At 44.9% G+C, this 21,534-nt stretch overlaps 1 non-coding gene across 1 annotated transcript; it reads left to right on the forward strand.

The window, feature by feature from the left end:
• Window positions 1-21,178: 21,178 nt before the first annotated feature.
• On the forward strand, window positions 21,179-21,252 carry TRNAR-UCU (transfer RNA arginine (anticodon UCU)). The gene has a single exon. It is a non-coding gene; the product is annotated as a tRNA-Arg (tRNA).
• Window positions 21,253-21,534: the final 282 nt, after the last annotated feature.

Here is a 21,534-nt window from a genome sequence, read left to right on the forward strand (position 1 = left end):
CCGGTAGGGGAGTTAAAGGTGTCTGGAGCCTAGAAATATGGCCCAGACAGCTGCCAAGGAGAGGGGCAAGGGGTGCGAGAAACTGGTTCCAGAAGTTCCACACGCCAGAGGTTGATGAGGGTCCCAGAGGAGGAGGCCCCTGAGCCAACCAGGGAGGACATTGCTACCCTAGGTGATCTACCTGGGCTTGCTGGCTGGCAAGTTGAGGGTGGGCCCACCAGGGAGGAATTCTGCAAAGCGCAGAAAGAGTGTCCCACTTTTGAGGGCTTGAGGTGACAGGACTTAGCTCATGCAGCAGGTGAAGCCTCTGGGGATCACCTGATTTACTTGGAGAATGATCTCCTATATAGTGAGCCTAAGGCTCCAGGTACCAGAGCAGCATGTCTGCTGGTGGTCCCCCAGTGTTACTGGGCCTTCCTACTTGGTTTAGCTCATGACATATCCCTGGCAGGACATATAGGGCAAGACAAGACCTTTGTCAGGCTTGTCACCCACTTCTATTGGCCCCCAATGAAGAGAACCTCAGATACATTTTGCAGGTCCTGTCCCACCTTCCAGGCCAGTGGGAAGTCAGGGAAAAAGCTGAAAGCTCCCCTGATCCCACTTCCTGTCATTGGCACCACCTTTGAAAGGGTGGGCATTGATGTCATTGGTCCATTGGACCCGAAGACAGCCCTAGACAACAGGTTCATCCTGGTCTTGGTGGACCATGCCACATGCTACCCAGAGGCAATCCCTCTGAGGATGGTGACTGCACCTGTTGTGACTCGAACTTTAATGGGGATCTTTACCCATGTTGGGTTCCCCAAAGAGATAGTATCTAACAGACACTAACTTTATATCTGCATACATGAAGTCCATGTGAGATGCATGTGGTGTAACCTACATGTTCACTGCACCCTATCACCCTCAATTTGACAGTCTAGTTGAGATATTCAACAAGACCACGAAGGGAATGATTGCAGGCCTACCTGAGGCCATGAGGCATAAGGAGGACGCCCTCTTGCCATGACTTCTCTTTGCTTACGGAGTGATGCCTTAGAAGGGGGTGGGATTTAGTCCCTTTGAGCTTCTCTATGGCTACCTCGTTAGGGGGCCTTTAAGTATTGTCAAGGAGGGGTGGGGGGAAGCTCCCAAGAAACCCCCCAGAATGTGGTCAGCTACATGTTGACCGTCCGCAACCAGATGCACATCTTCTGGAAAAAGGTCAAAAGCAACCTTGAGGCTAGTCAAGAGGTGATGAAATGCTGGCATGACCAGAAGGCCACTCTGGTGGAGTTTCAATCTTGTAAACAGACTAAAGCCTCACTTTGAGAGGTCTTCATTCAGCATGCTCCTTTGGAGAAGGAGAGTGAACCTCTCCCTGACCTCCTCTCCGCACAAGAAAGTGATGGGCCAGTGTAGGGTGTCAACCCCTCTGACTCTCTGACCTAGACCTACAAGGTGACTGTTACCAGTCAATGGGACAGTTTTCCTCCCTGTTTTCCCTCACACCTGGACTCATACATCTGTGTGTCCACGATATTGATGCAGGAGATAAAAATGTACAGGTTGTCAGACTGGGTGAAGACCAGCATCAAGGAGGAAGTTGGCAAGTTGCTAGTTTTATGGGTGATTGAAACCTCTAACAGTCCCTAGTCCAGCGGTATTGGTACCAAAGACTGCCCCACTGGGCGCCAAACCAGAATTTCAGTTCTGTGTGGACTACAGAGTCTCGATTCTGTCACCAAGACGGATGCACACTCCATCCCCAGAGCTGATGAGCTCATTGACAGGGTAGGTGCTGCCAAATTACTCAGTACCTTTGATTTGACATCAGGGTACTGGCAGATCACTTGACTGAGGGGGCAAAAGAGAGGTCAGCATTCTCCACTCCTGAGGGACATTATCAATTCCGGGTGATGCCCTTTGGCTTCAAGAATGCCCCTGCTACCTTCCAATGGTTGGTTAACAGGATCCTAGCTGGTAAAGTCGTATTCTGTGCCGCCTACTTACATTGCTTTCTACAGTGCCAGCTGGGAGGAACACCTGCTTCACCTCCAAGAGGTGTTCCAGGGCCTGTAAAAGGCAGGACTGACAATTAAGGCAAGTAAGTGCCAGATTGGGCAGAGTTCTTGGGACACCTGGTAGGTGGTGGTAAGGTGCACCCCCTCCAGGCCAAGATTGAAATCATCATGGCTTGGCAACCACCTAAAACCCAAACTGAGGTAAGAGCCTTCCTAGGCCTCACTCGTTATTACAGAAGATGTGTAAAGGGAAATGGCACCATTGTGGCTCCCTTAACTGAGCTGTCGTCTAAAAAGCAGCCCAGGTTGGTGATCTGGACAGAGGCATGTGCGAAAGCCTTTGATTCCCTCAAGGAAGCCATGTGCACAACACCTGGAATTCATAGTGCAGATGGACGCTTTAGAGCATTGCATGGGGCAGTCTAAGCACAGCTGAATGACGAGTGCCTAGACCAACCAGTAGCCTTCATTAGCAGGTTACTTTCACAGGAACAGAAGTGGAGTGCCATCGAAAGAGGAGCATTTGCTGTGGTCTGGGCACGAGGAAGCTGAGACCATACCTGTTTGGGACTCACTTCCATGTTCAGACAGACCACAGGCCCCTCAGATGGCTCATGCAGATGAAGGATGAAAATCCTAAACTCTTGAGGTGGTCCATCTCCCTACAGGGAATAGACTTTACGGTGGAGCATCACCTGGGGACTGACCACGCTAATGCTGGTGGTTTATACAGAATCTTCCACCTTAGTGATGAGAGCTCCCAAGGTGTTGGGTAGTTCTCCTCACTTTTAACTGGGGGAGGCACATGTTAGACCTGACATCCCTAGGGTGCCCATGCCCCAACTTTTTGCCTGCCTCTCTCCATTTTTCTGACACTGTTTTTGCTGGTTTTAGGACTCTGCACACTTCACCACTGCTGTCCAGTGCTAAAGTGCATATGCTCTCTTCCCTAAACATGGTAACATTGGTTCCTACCCAATTGGCATATTTAATTTACCTGTGAGTCCCTAGTAAAGTGCACTACCTGAGCCCAGGTCCTGTAAACTAAATCCTACTAGTGGGCCTGCAGCACTGATTGTGCAACCCACATAAGTAGCCCCTTATACATGTCTTAGGCCTGTCATTGCGAGGCCACAGTGTGCAGTTTCCCTGCCACTTCGACTTCGCATTCAAAGCTACTTGCCAAATCTTAAGTATGATCTGTTTTTCTTTTTACATATAAGTAACTCCTAAGGTAGGCCCTACATAACCCATATTGCAGGGTGCTATGTAAGTGAAAGGCAGGACATCTTTTTTACATCACAAATTCATTTTCCACTACTGTGAGGCCTGCTCTTCTCATAGACTAGCATTATAACTGCCCTCATATACTTTTAAATGGTAGATTCTGATCTAGAAGGAGTAGCCCTGTCATGTTTAGTATTGCCAGAATGGTAATAGAAAATCCTGCTTACTGGTGAACGTAGCTTTGATATTACTATTTTAGAAATGCCACTTTTAGAAAGTGGGCATTTCTCTGCACTTACTGCCATCTGTGCCTTACAGCCCTGTCTTTAATCCACACCTGGTCTGTGATGTTTGACATTCCACCCAGACAACCATAAACACAGGATACTCAGGTGGTCATTATGAAGGTGGTCATTTCCGCCAATGGCATGGCGGTCCAGACTGCTATATTCTGAACACAGTAGTGAACTGGCTGCAAAGCAGCCAGTTCACTACTACCCACTGCCAGGCCAGAATTGACTGCTGGGCCGACTTTAGGCACATTCGACCCAGCGGTGGAGACCGGACCGGTGTTGGGATTATGATCCCATTTCCACCAGGGAGTTCCTGGCGGGATACCCCGCCAGGTAATCCCTGGTGGAAAGCATATGGGGTGATAGGAATTCTCATTCCTGTCACCTGTATGTGACACGCAAGGCCCCACCTTACCACTACCCCCACCAACCCTCCCAAGCCAGTTGAACCGCCCCACCCCCTAAACCCCGACAAGCGACCCCCCAACTCTCCTCCCCCAAATCACCATGTAGGCCTCCCAGCTCCCCCCTCACCACCCCCACCGCCCATACATACAGGTCCCCCCAAACGCTAACCCCCCATCCTCATGCACCCATACACCTACATGCACACACGCATTCATACACACAGACACACATCCCCCTTCATACACACTCACACACACCCCCATGTACTCACCCACACACACCCTCCCCCCTTCCCTCACAGACAGCACTTACCTTTTCCGTCACGCTGCTCTGGGAGGGAACAAGCTCCTTGGATGCTGCTCCACCGGCATCGCCGCGTCTCCATACACTGCCACACCTATAACTGCTTCATTATAGGTGTGGCGTGTAAGGTCTGACGTGGCGGTGAGGGTGGAGCAGCATCCACCCCCGCCACCGACTGCCAGAATGGCGCATGGCGGGCCTCACTGCCATCAATGGTGGTGAGGCTCCAAGCGTTAAAATATGGCGCCACTAGTGGTCTTCCGTCGACCATCAGGATGCTCGGCAGCGGTGCATCCCGCCATGTTCGTAATGTCGACTCAGTCACATCTGCATTCATCTGCACACTGAATGGGTCTCCCTGGGCAGGAAACGTGGGGGGGCTCTCTCTTACATTTCAAAGGCCAGTGGCCTGCCCTCAAACAAAGAACTGATGACACCCCATAGGGATCCTGGCAGACAGGACTGGGCTGCAAGGGGAACTTGTGCACTTCAAAACCACTCCTTGAAGTTTTCCATACTTCAAAGGCATTTTGGGGTATATAAACTGGGTCTCTGCCCCACCAAATCAGACACTTATGAATCTACATCTGAACTCTGTCAGAGGATGTCTGGCTGCCTAAAGGACTCATCTGGCATGCTGGCAGGACAATGATGCTACATTCACACCTGTCAACTGTGTCCATGTGTGAACATTGCCAGGGGTCCTGTACCTGCCATGTTGTGCTGTGAGTTTTGTGTGCGAGTCAGTATGTGTATGTGTGTATGTTATGTGATTGGCAGGGTGATGTACAGGTGTGTGTGAGTGTGCTTGTGTAGCTGACTGGTGTGTTGGTGCAGTGTCAATGGTGTGTGTATGTAGTAGCATGGATATGCATCAATTTCCAGCATGTGCTGGTTGGGTTGTGTTGAACTGGCAATGGTTAAATCTATGTATGTGTTGTGTTGTATAGTGTGGGGGTGCACCGAAGGCTAAGGTACAGTGGGTGTGTGACTTACCTCCCTTTCATAACCTCTGCCATTGAATGAAGTCCATTGAGTCCTGCTGCCGTCTCCCGCAGCCAGCAAACCGCTACCAGTACTACGCCTGCAAGACTGTAACATCTAACTACTGTGGGCAGAACACCACCACCTTGATGGTCTTCTTGGGCCACCTGCCGACGCAACCTGACAGTAACACCGCCAGCATCTAAATGAGGCCCTAAGTATTTAATTAAATTATATTGCATTTATGAAATCAAGTTCCAAGTTTATTGACAGACCGGAAATAAAATTAATTGTCAACACATAGCAACAACCATATAAAAACCCATCATAGGAGAAGTCAATGAAAAATAGATAAAAATAAATAAAAGCCAGCACTTTCGATAAATATACACTGGACACTTAAAACATCAATAAAAGCACTGAGATATTCTTTGAGATACTCAAAGAGTAGACACAAATCTTGATAGTCAAATGGACAGTTGATAGGCTAGGCCGCAAAAAGGAATTTGGATATCGGAACCACATTGCAAGAATCACTTTTAAAATCCTAAGTGCATTTTTTCAATTTGTCTATCCCAAATGACGACATAGGGATGCAATCCACCTAGCTCTATGTCTGACATATCTGAGGCAGAAAAAGAATAAGTATTCCTCAGTTTCATTGAAGGGCATGCATGGCTGGCACCTAGTTGGCCTAGGCTTTGCAGGGTTCCAAGATGATGTATACACAGCAATTGGCACAGTTTAATACCTGAACTACAGAAAGAGTGTGTGAGTGTGTGCCAGCAGAATATAGTTTAGAAAATCCTCTGCCTTGGGCACAGACTTGTGCAATAGAAAGAGCCTTGTAAGGCTAACTGATTAATTCTGAGTGATTCATTCTGAGCAGCTACTCTCTCCCAATATCTTGATTTACCCACAGTAAGCACAACGGATGAGGTAGAAAATGGGTCTTCCCAAAAATTTGCCAGGCCAAAATCATATAATGATTATTTTACATAAGCCAGCCACTCAATCTTCTTAAAATATTGTGGTTTAAGAATGTCTGCAAGATCCTCTCTAAAGAGAAGCAATTCTTCAGTAGCCCAAATGTGATTTCAATAGCATAGCAGCCTTGATGTGGCCGACAGGGAGACAGAGTTAAGATCAAAGTCCAGTCTAAGGGGCACCAAAGGGGTACTTCTCCTCAGTCCTATCAGTGATTTGATGAAGTTGTTCTCACTAGTTTCCAATAGGCCCGTGTGACAATAGCCGCATAGTTCTGCACCATAGAATTCAGCATCCTTTGGTTGTGCCTTTTAAATTTCCACTTCAGTAAGGATTCAGTACCAAGAAGCTTTTTTTTTCAAATCTAAGAATTGCCCCTGCTCTATGCCTTTGCAAACATGAGCTTTTAAGGAACCGAGTGACCCATGATCCTGAATCAGCCAAACAAATCCCCAAATACTCAAATCCCTAGTCTATTTCTAGTATTTCCCTTCTCAAGCATATAGTACCCCTTGCCCTCTTCCCCCTACAATGCTATCTGTTTATTTTGAAAGGATTGATTTCAAGGCCATACAGGGAACAAAACAGACTGAATCTATCCACAAGGGTTTGGCCAGCAGGAGAGTATGAGGTGCAAAAAAAAGAGCCACATTTTCTGACTCGCAAGCATAGGGGAAGCGTTAGCACAATTAGTCAAAAGCTTGACACAATTAATAATATAGAGAAGGAAAAGAGTAGAAGCCAGAACACAGCCCTGACGCATGCCCTTTTCAATAGCAATTTCCTAAGTTAATTCCCCATTTTCACCACAGCAAACCCTAGCAATGTTCTTCTCATAGAGACGCGCAATGATGTTTAAAACAATTGGGAATTGCCATGAGAGATACTACCCCCTAAAGTTTTTTCCTAGGAACTACATCAAAAGCATCATGGAGATCAATAAATGCAACAAAAAGAACACCCCCCTCCAGCATTTACAGTCTTCCACTTAACCAATAGGAAGCGAAAGACTTGATTGATAGAACTAGTCCTGGATCTCAATCCTGCCTGGAGGTTAGACATAATATGATTTCCGTTGATCCAATCCAAAGTTCTCTTCAGAACTTGTTTGTAAAAACCCTTTTGCAAGTTGTCTAGGAGACTAATTGGACAATATTTGAAAGGAAAATTTGGACTTACTTTTTCATAAACAGGCACAATCTCTGCCCCTTTCCAGGTAGCGGGCATTGCAGCCCCTGCTGCAATTGCATTTGAAACAATGTTGGTATAGGGAACCCAACTATTAGGGTCAGATCTAAAAAGGTCAGCTGCGATCCTGTTTAGTCCTGCAACCTTCCCGTGCTTCATGGACGATACCAGAGATGCAGTCTCCACTAGTGAAAAAACAACAGGAAGAGGGGGTGACATACACAAGGTACCTCCCTCACAGTTAGTAGGGATCAAATTGATTTCTCGTGAACAAGAGTAGAGATTCTCAAATTGGGTAGCCCAATCCTCTGGCAAGATAGACGTCTCCGCTGCTTTCTCTGAACTCCCTGTATTTTGATTTACAAGATGCCAATATTTCTTCAGACGATTATTAGTGGAGGCATCTCTAAGATTTCTTCATTTATTGGTCTCCCAGCTGGATTTGGCTTGGCTTACTTCAAGCCGATACTGAGTTCTACACTCCCTTATCTCATGGCTTCCCTTTCATTGATTGCTCTGAAAATATTTCTCTTTGCCATTCTACAATGTTGTGGAAACCACCTAATCTTGCTGGTCCTTGCAGGGGCCTTCATAAACTTCTTAAGAAAAAAATCTTTGAGTCCAGTAAATAGTCTTGCATACTCTGCCACAATCATACAATTGTTCCCTTAGTTTTCAGACATAGCTGCCTTATTAGAAGCAACAACTGAATACATGTCCAAGACTACCTTAGGAGAAGTACACACAACTTCCCTCTGCACGTTCCTATGATTGTTTGTGATCTCCAGTAGTTGACCACATATCTGGGAGGGAGGGAGCAAAACACAAAGGATCATGTCCTTCATAGGTAAAACTAAAGGATTATGATCACTCTCGTCCCTCGCTAACAGTTTCATGTCTTTCCGGTACCCACCATATTTTGATGTCTAAATTATTATGTAATCGATAATACTTGCATAAACCCCTCATCTAAAAGTAGGTAGGGGGCAACATCAGAGGGCAAACATCTATTGCAGGTCTTCAACCCAAGAGTGAGATCTACCATTTGGAGGCAGCCCTTGTGAGAAGTCTCTTCACTGGAGAGGTTAATTCAGGGATTCCCCACACTAGGCATTTCTCATTGCACAGATCCTAAGTAATACTGGTGGGTTCATAAATTAAATTCAGATCACATGCCACAATGACAAAATGGGACGTAGAATAGAAAGGCAAGATCTCTTACAACAAGTGGAGGGAGGGAGATTCTTGCCGATAAAAGGGAAGTGTCCTTAGAAAAGGTAAGAATTAACCCTTGAATGTCAGGCAATCCTGTTTGGAGTTTTACCTCAGAGCAGGACAATGTGATATTCACCCAAGCAAGCACCCACCCAATGGGCATCCAGCTGAAGACCAGATAACAGGGACACAATAGCTCTTTAAACCACTTCTTAATACAATCACCATCTCCCATATTTCCTGGAATAGATAAATAACATCACTATTGATGAATTGGCCTCACATGGTGGTCTTCTACTTTTGATTATATTCCAGCAATATTCCAACTGATAATGGCAGCGGTATTAGACAACTGGCTCTAGGATCCTCAGCGAGTGGCTGTATCTCAACAAGTGATGGTTGCAAGACAGCAGCATTTGCTCTGGGATCAGCCCAGGTGTGGTCAATGGCTGAACTCCAATGGAATACACAGGAATATTTCAAGTTACCAACTTAGAGAACCCCAGTGTCAAAATGCCATAACCCGGAACAGGTGAGAGCTATGTAGCCTTAGAACTATGATCAATCTTCACTCAGTCGTCTTCATTGAGAGTCGAAGGTGGCAAATAATAGCTGGCAGTGACTCTACTTGGAAGAATTGGCCTAGATTGGTGAATAGAGGGTACATGCTGTGGCTGCAGATGACAATAGAAACCCCCAATGGAAGAAGAGCAATAGCAGTTCGAGATCCACCATGGGGCCAACAATTAAACATTAATTTCCGTACAATTGTTGGAGACCTGAAATTAATGATCACACAGTCAACTGGTAAACTCTTTTCCGAAGGACCTACCCATCCCCCGACGACGAATCAAGTGCAGCTCAATGGGGAAAATTAGAGGTAATATGAAGTCAAAATATAACTTTGTTTTTAAGCTGGGCAGATGACTCAACAGTGTTAGGTGACAGGCAGGGCAGATTTGATAATACAGCCACGTAGGGACAAGCCTCAGGAGGGAGATTAACCATAATGGAGGGAGATCCCTGGACAGATAGCCCAGCAGCCCCTCCACTATCTCCACCTCAGGTATCAGCAAGACAACCCTATTCAGTTCTGGGAGATTCTGAATTGACTGTGGTAGGTAGTTCCATTGCCCAATTCAACACCAAACCATTATTGACACCACTAGTAGTTGGGAGGCTGGTAGAGGTAGTTTCCTCAAGACCATGAACAACAGGACGGACTGATTTAAGAGGCTGTGATGACAATGCCAAATTTAACTTATAAAGGTCCACCTCAATAGCACCCAGTCATTTGTAAATTGGCTTAAATTTATTCTCCATAGTGTCAAGTACTTTACTGCGCAAGTCCTGTATTATGTTAGAGAAAGTATCCGCTTGGATTTAGCACACAGTTCGTCCCTCTGTCTTCTTATTGCCTGACCATTAGCTGAAGAGCTGAATGAATTAAGTTGTGACTCTAAGGGCAGTAAAGGAGGAGAGCTGTCATGTCCCAGTCTAGTACTAGTAGTAGCTGAACCAAACATTCATGCCTAAGAGGGCCTACTTCACAATGGCCTTCGCTATATGTTGTCAATCACATTCTAACATGTGATAGACAATCATGTCCAATGGGCCTATCATTCCAAGGCCATCAGTCTAAGAGATGTAAGGAATCATGTGCTACCATGTAATCCATGTCAAGTAGGTTTCCTAACCATCATACTTATCACATCCATAATGTTCACTCCATGGGGGTCAACCATGATTCCTAGCAAAAATTAAATAACAGCAATACAATATCTGAATCTTGGGCAAGTTATGCTTGATTGCATCAATAGTCGGATGTCTGGCAAGCAAGACTCAGGAGCATAAATTTTGGGGGGGTATTTGGAGCATTACATCCCCCTAATAAATGTATTCTGCAGTAAATATTTGGGTACAGGTGTTTTAAGTTGGGTATGGAGAGGTGTTTTCGGAATTTCCATTGGGATTTTTACATACACACGCAGATGAAAACACACAAACACACACACACTCTAGTCTCTGTTTTAAAGGTCTTAAAAATGGTTATTTTACCAAATATTGAGTTGTAAATACCATTCAGTATCTGCAATCCTCTCCCTCTCTACTGCTCATTAAGCAGCTTCCCTACTCTGCTTTTCATATAATGTATTTTAACCAGGGTGGATTCCACCCTCCCGCAATCTTACTGACCCAACTAAGCCACTTGCAAAATTACACCAGGTCACTGTCCTCTTCAAGTGGCTAACAATCTCAGGAGTATAAAATCATCCATTCATATAACATATAAGCTCAGGAGATATCTTGCTGGATATTTGTTGTACGAGGATACAAAATTATTATCAAAATGGGACATATTTGGTCAGCCTCATAAGGAACACATAATACATCATAAATGATTATGTTCAATATAGTCTTTATGTCCAACAGCCTCATTAGCAGCTGACACATGTCCAAATAAATTCATGTAGCTCATATTTCATGCAGGGTGTACAATGTAGGCTGATGGTTCCTCATCCCTGTTGAGGACCAGGGAATGTTTAGTGCTGACTGGGATTATGTGAATCAAATCCAGACTTCTTAGTCATACGTCTCTTTCATCCCCTCGTTTAGAATTCCAACACATAAAAACAGACATCTGAGTCATGGGTGATGTGTCTTAATGTAATGCCTTGTGCCAAAGCTAGCTTCATAGTGGCCAATGTTCTTGCTACGCCTATAGGCTTTACAATGTCTGCACACCAAGAAGCCCTTTCTTCTGTGCAGCCACCCTCCATCTGCTTGGGTTTCTAAATTCATGTCCACTAGTATGTCTTTGGGTGACCTTGCCTTTCTTTAGGTGATTTTGGAAAGGGGTTCCATTTCTTTCCCAATGACCATGACTGATGTTATCAGGTCCCAATGCTTGGATATGATTCTTTAAACTAGTGCAAACATTCAGTTATAGGTGGTTATGAATCTAATGGGTGGTCTCCTAGTGTTCTTCTGTTTATTAGCATAAGTTAGATTCTGTCTACCTCTAGTTGTTACCTTGGCTATCGCACTTCTGACTGGTTCACGTGAGTAGCCATTCCATAGAAATCTCCCCACCTTGATTACTTCTTCTGTTTGATGTCTTTCCTATGAAGCCCTATTGTGCTTGATTCTTATTAATTTACCATACAGTATGTTGTATTTATAAATAGATAGATTAAGACTTTGCACATGGAGGTCTGCTGTGGTCTGCCATTTCCTTCTGAAGGAGACTAGTCTTAGGAGTGTGCCCCTCAGCTTCCACGTGTATGTTGAGATAATTGATGTGACTATCACTTTTACAGCTTGTGAATGACATGACAGATTCAAGTCAGAATTGTGTTAAGTATATAAATTAGTTTCGGAATTGTTACTCACATTGGAGAGGGAATGGTGACTACACCCCTCCATAGTCTGACACTTTAACCAATGTTACTCAGCTTGGAGAGAGAATAGTAAATTTGACTTATCCAAAATCCAGCACGTTCCTCACAGTAGCTCACTTTAGAGCCTAAATATTAAACCTGACCCCTCCAAAGTCCAACACTTTCCCCATTGTTGCTTCTGCTGGGTTGGGAATTGCAATTTGATCCCTCCTGTGTCCTAATACTTTCCCTACTGTTGCTAAGGTTGAATTGGAGCAGTGTTTCTAACCTGGAGTGACAATAATAAACCTGCCCCCTCAAAGTTCAGCACTTTCCTTACTCTTGCTCACTTTCAGGTTGGAAAAGTAAATCCTATCTGTCCAAAGTTCCTTACTGTTCCTATTGTTGTTCAATTTGGAGCAGAAATAGCATGTGTGACCCTTCCAAAATCGAGCACTTTCCCCCCTGCTGCTTCCATTCGAAAGGCAGTAGTAAATCTGTCTTGTCCAAATCCAAACCTTTTTCTAATGTTGACTAGAACATTAGAATGTTAGGATCTCCAGTGAAAACAATGGAGTGTTCTGAGCTTCTAATGGCCAAGATTCTAATGTTTGTCACAGCTGTCTACTGTATAATTGGGCATAGATTTGATTTCTTAAATCAGTGTCCATATAGGATAAAATCAGCATAGTTTTAAAACAGAACAGCACATGTTGCCCTCATCTTTTCTGAGAGTAAAGAGAAGTCAAAGCAAAACTGGCATTCATTATCTTTCTTTAATTACCTACATGAACTCTAAGCTCCTCTTCAGTATTAAACCCTTAGTTTTCAAGTCACCCATATATTTATTTTAATTAATTTCTTGTACTATCACATAATATTTCAATATATTTCTATTGCTGAAATGGTATTCAGCAAAGTGTCAGGCAACAGGATAACACTTATCTTTGTAGTCCATTGCCCATGTATGCTCAAAGCTGAGCTTTTAACAGGGTAGATGATACTACAGAGGTATCGCTTACCACAGGGGCATACTAGGGTATAGATAACAGAATTAGAATTGCAGTTAAAAAAATACTGGATTTCTCTTTTACGATTACCATTCATTATAGAATAATCCCTAATGCTTTCACTATTTTTGCAAACTTTGCAGTTTTTGCAAAGATGGAAACCCCGCAACTCCTGTTTGGGCTGAAGTTACTTGCACAAAACCATAGAATTTCAGCAGTTATAGTTATCTTAAGTAACTATAACTCGTGCCCTAACGTAACTATAACTCGTACCCCCTTCCATGCACAGTTTTGTACTCAATAATTTTACTGCAAATGTTGCATTGATATTATAAATTATGTTATGAAAGATGTTAGTGGTGATATTATAAGTGGGGTTATTAGCAGTGCATGGAAACAGCACGAATTATAGTTACCTTAGGGCACAAGTATACACTAAAAAGGATTTAGAGCAAATAACAAACAGTGTACTTTCTGGACCAACGGCAACATTTCTGCCACATGTGGTGTTTGTGTTCAAAGGTTCTATGGAAATTAACATGGGAAACACACTTTGTTCCCTCCTTTCTCTAGGCCTCCGCTTGACGGATCACCCTAAAGATTTCTGTGTACAACAACACCCCAGATGATACTTTTTTATTTTTTATTTCATGAAGATTCTTCAAGATGTAGCCATGTCAAAAAAGGTTTTCCTGAGGAATACTAGATGCTAGCTATAATTGCCTACTGGGGACTGCCAATAGGTACCTGGTAAGCGTAAAAAATAAAGCCGCTCAGGCGAGTGTGCATCAGAAAAGGCAGCGATGTGTGGATTCCTTCCTCGCAAGGGAGGCCGTGCGTCGTTTCTTCTCTGGTCAAGTCGCGATGCGTGATTTTTACTCCCTCGCAAGAGAACGACCCGTTGATTTCTGGACGGGGCACCTCGGATCTACGCAGAGTCAGGATGACTTTGACACCCAGGGACGATGCTTGGAAAATCCAGTTGCAAGGTGTTCGAAAACCACGCTGCGTGGGGTTTGCATCGTTATCAGCAGCTGCAATCAGGTGTTGTGCGTCGTTTCTCCAGCCATGATGCGTTGATCTCCCAGCCACAATGCAGGTGGAGCATCGATTTCATCCACAAAGCCGGCGGCATGCCGTTTATCAGCCGCATTGCAGATGGTGTGTTAAAACTTTCCCCGCACGGCGTTCTGTGCGTGGATTTCCAGCTCTTGTTCTGCCAACTTTACCTTTCAAGGGCCCAGGGACTTGATAGGGCAGCACTTAGCAGGGCAGGAGTCTCAGCAGAGAGTCCAGGTGCTGGCAGAGGAAGTCTTTGATGGCCCTGAGAACCCTTGTGAGTTCAGAGACCCCAAACTCCACATTTCTATGTGCTCTCAAAGGGAATCTGAACTTTAATAATATTTAAAGGCAGCCCCCATGTTAACTTATGAGAGAGATAGCCCTTGCAACAGAGGAAATCAAATGTGGCATTATTTCACTGTGCGGACATGTAAAACACATCACTACATGTCCCACCTGTAACATAGACTACACCCCACCCATGGGCCTACCTAGGGCCTACCTTAGGGGTGCCTTACATGTATGAAAAGGGAAGGTTTGGGCCTGGAAGTGGGTACACTTGCCAGGACGAATTGGCAGTACAAGACTGCACACACAGACACTACAATGGCAGGTCTGAGACATGTTTACAGGGCTACTCATGTGGGTGGCACAACCAGTGCTCCAGTCCACCAGTAGCATTTGATTTACACGCCCTGGGCACCTCTAGTGCACTTTACTAGAGACTTACTACTAAATCAAATATGCCAATCAGGGATAAACCAATCACTAATGCAATTTACACAGAGAGCATATGCTTTTAAGCACTGGTTAGCAGTGGTAAAGTACCTAGAGTCCTAAAGCCAACAAAAACTGGTCAGAAAAAATAGGAGGAAAGAGGCAAAATGTTTAGGAATGACCCTGCAAAAAGAGCCATTTCCATCATACACAAAGGGAGCTTGGGTGTGGCATTTATATCCTGATGGCCCATCTCCAGGCTGATGGGTCTTCCTGGGTTAGTCGGGTAGGAGGAGCTGAGATATCTGAGTAGGGCTGTGTGTCTTCCCGCACAAAGGGCTGCATAACTCCCTGTAGATGGTCTCGAGAAAGAGAAGGAAGGGCAGAGACATTGTTATCTTCAAAGACCTCTCTGAGGTTTCCCCTACTTCAGAGGCACATTTGGGTATAATAACTCCAACTCAAATGCTACTAGTGGGCCTGCAGCACTGACTGTACAACCCACATGAGTGGACCTGTAAATCTGTCTAAGACCTGCCACTGCAGTGTCTGTGTGTGTAGTTTTAAACTGCCATTTCGACTTGGCAAGTACACCGACTTGCCAGGCCCAAACCTCCCCTTTTAGTACATGTAGGTCACCCCTAAAGTAGGCCCAAAGCAGCCCGGTGGTCAGGGTGCAGTGTATTTAAAAGGTAGGACATATTCTGGTGTGTTTTATGTGTCCTAATAGTGAAATACTGCTAATTTCGTTTTTGACTGTTGCAAGACCTATCTCTTCTATAGGATAACAGAGGAATAGCCTTAAAATATCTTTTAATTGTAATTTCCCATTGGGAGCAGATAGAGATGATGAGTTTGGGGTCTCTGAACTCACAAATACATCTTTTGGTGAAGTTTTTTTTGAAAATGTAAGTTTAAAAATGCCACTTTTAGAAAGTGGACATTTCCTTGCTTAACCCTTCTGTGCCTATGTCTGTCTGCTGTATACACGTGTGGGTCAGGATGACAGTTGGGCTGATTGTTCATTCACACTAAACAGTCACACAAAGGGAAGTGAAGTGTGCCATGCATATCCTGATGGCTCAACACCAGGCTGATGTGTCTTCCTGAATTAGAGTGGTGGGAGGAGCTGACACTTGCACATGAAGAAGGCTGTGCCTGTCCTTGCACAATGCACTCTCCAACCCCCTAGAGTGTGTCTTGTAATAGTGTAGGAAAGGCAGGGTCTTGTGCACTGCAACAACTTCTCTTTGAAGTTTGCTTACTTCAAAGGTGGAAATGAGCATAAGTATTGGACTGCTGGGCCCACAACTTCAGTACACTTCTGGATCAAGAGGAGGCTCTGTCAAGGAGAAGAGCTGAAGAGCTGTGAGGAGGAGTACAGCCCCTTTGCTGCGTGTGCTTTGCTGGGTTGGCCTGAATTTGCTGCTTCTGCTTTGGAGAGGACAAAGTCTGGACTTTGCTGTGTATCCTGCTTGTGACGTTTTTCCAAGGGCTTGGACTGAGCTTGCCTCCTGTTAAGAAGTCCCAGGGACATCAAAGACTTCAAGTGCCAGACCCTGGGTTCTCTTGCTGAGGACTCTGACTCACCAGGTGGTGCCCACCCCAGTTCCTGGGCCCATGGAAGTGAAAGCTGGCCTAAAAACAAAAAGATCCAGGCACATTGACTACAGATGACTCCAGAACCCTCACCACTGCCCAACTCTGCGCCGCTGCCTGCATCTGAAGCCATGCAGTGACTTACGCCACAGACCCGATGCCGCTGGCTCGAAGCCACTGCAGCGCCTCTGAAGTCCAGCAACATCGTGAGTCCAGAGTGCAGTGTCACGAATGTCCGTGACACCCGACTCTGCTGCGACGCCTGTGGCCTCATGGTGTGACCGCGACCCAGAGAGATCACCCCATTATGCCTTGACCTCCTGGATGAATTGACCCGACTGGATTATAAGGAACCAATGCCACATCATCTCTCCTGCCACCGTAAGGAGCTGACGCCTTTCCTCCTGCATCGCACCACAGAAATTATGCTGCACCGGCTCCAGCGACGTCTCACCTCCCTGACTCTGTGCCACATCTTTGACTCTGCTTCATTCTAAGGTACTGTACCTGGGGTCCAGGTGACTCTGTGACTGGCACTGTGCTCCTTCGCGAGTGGCGTCAGACTGTTGTGAATGACACAGTCAACGACATCATGATAGCCCCAGTTGGAGCTATTGTGTTTCTAAGCCCTTTATTAGGATTCAATCTGTAAAAATTAATATCTTTGCTTGTGTATGTTGGATTTTTGTCATTTTTGTCTTGTTTCACTTAGATAAATATTGGCTATTTTACTAAACTGTTGTGGTGTCCGTTTGTAGTGTTTTCCTTGTGTTAGTGTGTGTGGGTATAAATACTTAACACATTGCCTCTGAGATAAGCCTGACTGCTCATGTCAAGCTACCAAGGGGGTGAGCAGGGTTTATCCTAGGAGTGTGACTCCCGGTAATAGAGTGAGGGTCCCTACTTGTACAGGGTGTAAATTGACTGCCAAGTAAAGACCCCGGGCCAGCATAATTTTTTTCATGCTAATATGGCTCAATGAGACAAAAATGTGCTTGCCATATTTACAAAGTGGTGCAACACATGCATTGCACCACTTTGCAACCCCTTGCGCCACATAATGTATGCAAGGGAGGGTATTCTGGCTTTAGAAGTCCCACAAAAATGGCACAATGAAATCTACAAGATTTAATTGCACCATTTTAGTCATAATTTTTAATGTCTTCTCAAAGCAGGCATTAAAAGGACGCACCTATTGAAGTCAATGGGCCTCCTTTCACTTTGCTGCACAAATTTTTGACAACAGTGAAGCAAAGCGCCACAATAGCTTAAAAAATGTTGATGCTATTGGCCTAAAGTGCACCTTGGTGCGCCGTATTGTATATAGGGTGCTTCTATGGTGTTGTTAGGTGGCGGTGGGGCACAAAAAATCTGGCGCCAATGCACCAGATTCTTGTAAATCCATTACCAACACTTGGTTGTTGATCTTTGAGCTAATATTGCCGTTGGTGTTGCTCATGGTGGAGGTGGCCTCAGCACTGCTTTATGGGCCCTTTCCCTGCTGAAGAATGGTGTCAGCCCTTGCAGTTTCAGAGTCTGTAAGATGCATTTTCCAGGAAGTCTTCAGTCCCTGCTTCTTCTGTTTGTTCAGGGAACCCTAGGAGCTTTAGGTTACTTCTCCTTGACCATCTCTCTGCATCTTCAGCCCTGTTTTCCAGTTCTGGGTGAGCACAGACAGTGTACCCACCTTTGTCTTCAGTACTTATAAATCCGTAGGTCCACCTTCTGTTTTTTGTTTGTAGCACAGATATCTTACATAGTTTGGTCCACAGCAGATTGACTTCCACTAATATTCCATCTATCTTTTCTTTTTCTCAGGCAATTGATGGTCCATTTGTTTTGCATTGAAGATTACCCCTGAGGATTTCCTGATGTCAGCCGGTCATGATTAACTGGGAACTCTTTTTCTGTGTCTATTACAGAAGCATATTGATACGTTTTGAGGAACTGTGAAGACTTGTTGTTCTTGTCATTTAACATCATGGTGGCACTTACACACGCGTCTCTTTTGCATTGCCTCAAAAGTCATCTGCCCACCTCTTATCAGCTTGTGTCTAGCTGCATGTCATTCTTCCAATTCCACTGGTTTCGCTATGGATCCCGCCGCCTCCAGGGAACTCTTTTTCTCCCAGATGCTCAGTCTAGTCGTTTGCTTTCCATACTCCATGCTCCTCACAGCAATGGTGTCTTGGTGTTTGTTGTCTAGTTAAGTTTATTCAGTTTGGAGCTGGGTTAACCTTGTACTTGATCTAGGCGTTTCACCCTTTTCCAAGGCAGCGATTTTGTCCTTTCTGTTTTCCTTGTGCATTCGAGGGAAAATGTCAACATGTGGACTTATTATGTATTAGACCAGTCCGAAAGGCTGGTTGTCATTGATGGGTGTGATGTTGGAACAGTAGGTGTATGAGTTCTGCTTCTTAAAACTGTCATGTAGAAGGACTGTATCTCTAACACAGATAGAATGGAATTCCAGACCATAAGAGTGTTTCCGGGAAAGGCTTTTTTAAAAGTACTTGGGCCCATATTTATAATTTTTGATGCAAACCAGCGCCAGCGCAGGTTTGTGTCAAAAATGTTACCACCGGCTAACGAAATTCCTACTCGCCATGCGGGTGCCTTATTTAAGAAATGACGTTAGCCGGCGCTGTGGACTGGTCTGAGTTAAAAAAAATGACTCAAACCAGGCAGCGCCGGCGTAGGGGAAAATGGGGGTTGTGCGTCAAAAAAGGGTGATAGTCAGGTCTGAGGCAAAAATCATGCCTCAATCCGGACTTGCGCCATCTTTTGACGCACAACCCCCATTGAAATGACTCCTGTCTTAGCAAAGACAGGAGTCATGCCCCCTTGCCCAAAGGCGATGCCCAGGGGACTTCTGTCCCCTGGGCATAGTCATTGGGCACAGTGGCAAGTAGGGGGGCCCAAATTAGGCCCCCCTATGCCACTTTAAAAAAATACTTACCTCAGCTTACCTGTACTGACCTGGGATGGGTCCCCCCATCCATGGGTGTCCTCCAGGGGTGGGCGAGGGTGGCAGGGGGTGTCCCTGGGGGCAGGGAAGGGCTCCTCTGGACTCCTTCCGAGCCCACAGGTCCCTTAACGCCTGCCCTGACCCAGGTGTTAAAAAACAGCGCACATCTGGTTGTGCGCCGTTTTTTAAGGCCCACCCCCTCCTGTGCGTCAAAATGGCGCTGGAGTATAAATAAGGCGCACAGGCCTTAAGGTCATTTTTGGGGCGGCAACGCCTACCTTGCATATCATTAACGCAAGGCAGTTTTCCCCCTCCAAAAAATGACGCACACTGTGGAATTTTGAAGTCTACGAGGTCGGGCATCAGAGTTTAAATATGGGGCAAGGTTAGCGCCGAATGTGCGTCAAACTTTTTGACGAACATTCGACGCAAACAGCATATAAATATGCCCATTGATTTTCTAAAGGTAGTGGTTTCCAGACGGGGATATCAGCACTAGTCGAAAGATTTAAGAATTCTCTCTCCTTCTTTAATTCTTGCACAAAAATAAGACCTCATATTTCTCACCTGTATATTGTAGTCTATATATTAATCCGTGCAATTGCCGGCTCAATACATCAGTGCAACCATTGGTGTGGCACCACAAACTCTGAATTATGTAAACACTATATTAAATATATAATTATGCAACTTGAACGAACCTATGTAGCTGTGTCACCTGATTAATGCAATGTGGTCCTAATTTCATGTAACCAATGCCCACGTACACTGCAGAAGGCAAATTCACGCACTGTAACCAGCGCCAAATTACAATGTATCCCAACTCTGTGCCCCTGCGCCTAGAAACTGTTACATATTGCAGCCTTCCCCACGAACAGGGAGCTTGCTTCTATGCTTGTCTGTGTCCGCCAATGTCTGAAGAAATGTTTCTCTGTCTGCCTATTTGCAAGTGCCTAATCAATGTTATGGTGTGCATAGATATAGTATGGCTCTTTTGGGGTGAGCGCCTCACTTTGTTTCATCAGGGATACTGGTTCACCCCTACCCTTTTAACCTACAATTAATGGCTAGCAGTTGTGCTAGTCTAATAAATTCAGTGGAGCAAACCATGGCTACGATACCCAGAATATATTAGATGGTCATATGAAACCTGAAAACAGTGTTCATTCATACGCAGTCGTTTTGCCAATGCTTATTTTGTTCGCCTTGTCTATTCCCAAACAAAAGCAGAAACGAATAATAACGATCTTGGTAGCCTCTGGAATCTGAACAGTCCATTATGCATTTGATTATCGATTAATGGGAAATAAAATCTTGAGACGTGTTAGCTTGATGCAAAGATTATAAAAGAAACATTTTCATTCGGTAAATGGGGGTAGATTTTTTATTGACATTCTTAAAATACATTTTCTTCTCTTCCTACTCCCCAGTGCTACATAGGAAACTAACAATATAGCCGATCATAGGGATGACAAGCATTTCAATAATTTCTAATGGAGTAGACAATGTAAAGGCTCAGCTTTCGCACCAGCTGAAACTACGGTACATTTATCGTCGTTTTTCCCCTTTCGGTGCTACTGCAGCGAAATGCTTGTATGAAAGCGTTCGGCATGTGACCAAGAAGATATTACGAAGGAAGGAAGATCTGAACTCCATTCTTTCGCAGAGCCATTTGAAACAGGTTCGTTGGATGCTTTCAAGAGGCACAATAGATTCCGGTCCAGATTTTTGCTCTTTCCCAAATCCACCTAGAAATGCTCACAAAATGATACAGTGGAGCTGGGTGTGTATGCCTTTTCAGTTCTGATGCTGATGCTGCATCTACAGCGATGTCTCTGTGGCGCAATGGACGAGCGCGCTGGACTTCTAATCCAGAGGTTCCGGGTTCGAGTCCCGGCAGAGATGATCTAATGATAGATTGCGCTTCTTATTTTATAAAATGTACATCGTCCATTCGCTTTTGTGGCAGCATTTGTAGCACATTAACAAATCTATAACAGCACCATATTTCTGCTTTCTTATCTGCAAGCAAGTTGGGTTCTGGTTAATGTTCATAACACATGCTTGCCTAAATATTGATATCATCTTTGCGCGTGATGGAATAAATATGCATTACAGCGCATTTTCGATGGGCCCCCACATCGTTGCCCATAGTCTTTATTTCTTCTCTATTCTCCTTTCCATCCT

The sequence above is a fragment of the Pleurodeles waltl genome, chromosome 12, assembly GCF_031143425.1.
Source record: "Pleurodeles waltl isolate 20211129_DDA chromosome 12, aPleWal1.hap1.20221129, whole genome shotgun sequence".
Lineage (NCBI taxonomy): Eukaryota > Metazoa > Chordata > Amphibia > Caudata > Salamandridae > Pleurodeles > Pleurodeles waltl.